The sequence below is a fragment of the Hipposideros armiger genome, unplaced genomic scaffold, assembly GCF_001890085.2.
Source record: "Hipposideros armiger isolate ML-2016 unplaced genomic scaffold, ASM189008v1 scaffold_43, whole genome shotgun sequence".
NCBI lineage: Eukaryota > Metazoa > Chordata > Mammalia > Chiroptera > Hipposideridae > Hipposideros > Hipposideros armiger.
In genome coordinates this window covers 609,433-612,931 of record NW_017731393.1, presented here as the reverse complement: position 1 = coordinate 612,931, position 3,499 = coordinate 609,433, and the positions used below count along the sequence as shown (strand labels likewise).

The 3,499-nt window shown below is 46.7% G+C and overlaps 1 protein-coding gene across 1 annotated transcript in view; it reads left to right on the top strand.

Moving 5' to 3' along the window:
• SIVA1 (SIVA1 apoptosis inducing factor) overlaps positions 1-2,649 on the top strand; it is a 9,491-nt gene extending 6,842 nt beyond the window's left edge. The window contains exon 5 of the transcript XR_002123630.1: positions 3-2,649. The gene's annotated coding sequence lies outside the window, so the exon portion shown is untranslated. The remainder of the gene's footprint in view (positions 1-2) is intronic.
• Positions 2,650-3,499: the final 850 nt, after the last annotated feature.

Sequence of the window (3,499 nt, the reverse complement as noted above, 5' to 3'; positions counted from 1 at the left end):
AGGTAAGTTCCGTGAGCATTGAGACTTCACCAGAACAGCACCTGCTACATTTGTTTAGGACAAATATTTGTTGGGCTTCCAGCAATGGTGGAGTGCCAGGGGCTGGATTTGTTCTCTGCCCGTAAACAGCTTTTTAAAAAATACAAAATATCCAGACATTGGACAGCAAACTGCAGGACACTGACCCTGACAGACGAGAGCACATGAGATGCACCTTGGGTTGCCCCAGGGTGTGGCTGAGAGAGGAGAGCTCTCGGACTGCAGCGTTGGGGGTGCGTGGGCTCAGGGGCCTCACTGAGCTGAGAAGATGTGGCCAAGGCGGCTGGAGTTTGCACCGTCGGACGCTGGAGTGGAGGCCGCACCGGAAGAAGGAGCCCCTGAAGGCTCACGTGTATGCAGAGACCGCCTGGAGCTGGGGCCACTGGGAGGGAACCGGGCACAAGCCACCCCACAACCCAAGTGGAGAGGCCTCGGCACTCACGGGCATGCCTCAGTCGTGACGCCCACTTCCCCCGAAAGATGGCTCTGTGCCTTCCTAACAGGATTTAAAATTGAGTCTCAAAAAGACCAAACTGTTTCAAGTAATGTAATATCATCCCAGAGCAAAGCTCAAAAATAAAACTTTTAATCCAGTAAGATAAAATTTACAATGTTTACTGTCCGATAAGAAAAATCACCAGACATGTAAAGAAGCAGGGAAATACAATGCACAGGGAGAAGGAAAATCAGACCCAGAAATGGCACAGGTGGCAGATTAGACGAAAACATCAGAAGTGCTGTGGTAAGTACATTCCACATGCTCAGAAAGGCAGAGGAGAAGAGCATGTTAAGGGAAGACATGAAGGACATAAAATGACCCACACAATTACAGAGATGAAAATACTGTGTCAGAGATGGAAACGGTCCTGGCCTGAGCTGAGCAGCCGCTGAGCTGCCAACAGCAGGGTGGCTCAGCTTAAAAAAAAAAAAAAGAGCTGGAAAAGGAAATAGACTGGATGAGATTAAAGGCAGATAAGAGTGCGAAGAAAATGTTAGTGAACTTGAAGATATGGCAATGGAAACTGCCCAAACTGAAACAGAAAATACTGGGAACAAGTGAGTGGAGCTCCAGTGCACTGAACTGTGAGACCCTCAAGCCACCTGACGTGCCTGTGGGTGGCGGCCCAAGGGCAGGGGAAACTTTGGAGGAAAAGAATGCTGAGAAATTTCCAAATTTGATGTAAACCCACAGGTCTAGAAGTTCAAGCAACCCTAAATGAAAGAAACGTGGAGAAAATTACATGAAAGCACAGCCTGATGAATTCCTCAAAACCACTGTGATGAAAGAAAACTCTTAAAAGCAGCCAGAGAAAAGACAACTTGGCATATCAAGGAACAAAGGTAACTATGGCAACAGACTTCTCTTCAGAAACTATGCAAGCCAACAGTGGAACACCTTTAAATTTAGTTTTGAAAGCAAAAAAATCTATCAACTTAGAATTCTATACCCAGTGAAAATACCTTTCAAAAATGCAGGTGAAGTAAAGAGTTTTTCAGACATGCAGAAGCTGAAAGAATTTCAAGAAATATCAAAAGATTTGCAGGCAGAAGGAGAAACGATCCAGGGAAAAGGACCCTGCAGAGGTGTAGAGAGCGTCTGACTGGTCAGTACGTGAGTGAGCAGAACAGACGTTTTTCTTGTATTTAAAATCTTTTTCAAGGACATTTACTGTGTAGAGAACTTCTAAAAATCAACAACAAAACAATTTTAAAAATGGGCAGAGGACCTAAACAGACATTTCTCCAAAGAGGACATACACATGGCCAACAGACACATGAAAAGATGCTCAAGGTCACTCATCGGTCAGGGGGATGCAAACTGAACCACAGCGCGGCAGCACCTCACATCCACTAGGTGGCTGCTACCAAAGCAGACAGACAAAAGAAAGCTGGTGTTGGAGCCCTGCCGGTGGGGTGTGAATGCTGCCACCATGGGAACAATATGGGGGTCCGCAGAAAATTAAGCAGATCGCGTCCCAGCGATCTCCCTTCTGGGTGTACACAAAGCAGGGACGTAAGGTTATTTTTGCACCAGTGTTCATAGAGTATTATCCACATGGTCTAAAAGTGGCAACAACCCAAGTGCCCGTGGCAGATGAGTGGATGAGCTGATGTGGAGTTATGCACACGCTGGGACGTCACCCAGCCCTAAAGAGGATGGACACCCTGACACCGGCTACGGCACACATGGACCTTGAGGACATCACGCCTAGTGAAATAAGGCAGACACAAAGGGACAAATCCTGTGTGACCTACGCATCCGAGGTCCCTGGAGAAGTCAGGTCCAGAGACAGGAAGTATTGTAGATGGTGGTGCGGGGGCTGGAGCGGGGGGAGAGGGGGACTTAGTGTTTAATGGGGACAGAGGTTCTGATTGGGACGATGAGAAAGTTCTGGAGACAGAGGGTGGGGATGGTTGCATGACAGTGAATGTGCTTAGTGCCGCCGAACTGTGCACTTAAAATTGGTTAAAGTGGTAAATTTTACATATGTTTTACCAATAAAACGTATCCAGATGTTTAAAAGACAAGTAACTATTGAAAGCTAAAATAATAATGTATTTGGGGGGTTTTGACATATGTGGAAATAAAATTCATGAAAGTAGTGCAAAGACCGTCGATGGGAGTCTGATGTTTTAAGGTCCTGTGTGTGAAGTGGTGTGACGCCCCAGAAGGCAGCCTGTGGTGTGTACTGTGAGCCCTGAAGCAGCCGGCTGGGCCCGCATTCGTCTGTTCAGAAGGTGCGCCCTCCAGACGCAGCACGCTGCCCTGAGTGTATCCTGGAAAGGGCACGTGAGGGGAAATTGGAGAAACTGAAGTAAATAAGCCAATAAAGGAGATAAAATGGGATGATTAGAAAGATATTCATTAAATCCAAAATAAAGCAGGAAAAGAAACAAAGGACGGATACAGCAAAATAACAAGATGGTATTTAAGCTCATCCGTATCTATAGTTACATTGAGTATAAGTCTGACGCTGTAATTAAAGGGCAGAGGCTGTTAGATCGTCCAAACAAGGACAAGGCAATACCCAACTCAGTGTTGCCTGTAAGAAACTCACTTTAAGTGTAAAGACACAAATAGTGAAAAGCAAGAGGGTGGCTTAAGAATCTATTGAATGAACAGCTGAAACTAATTCTAAAAATGTGTATTTCATAATTTAAAAAAAAAAATCTATTGAATGATAGATTGGGTCTTTGACAGACATTCCAGAGGTGGCATCTAGGGGGCAGGCCCGGGGTTGTTCCCACTGCAGCAGGACCTCACGTCCTTGTCAGCCCTCGCTAGGAGCTGCTGGCCCGGTCCGCAGCCCCCAGAGCCCGAGCAACATCCCACCAGAGTCATTTGCTCACACCCGCCCAGACATAGGCAGTCCTGGCGCTGAAGTCACTTCTGTTTCTATCTTCCGGTCCCTCCCAAGGCCAGCCTTGTATGGGACACGGGAAGGTGGTACGGCTGTAC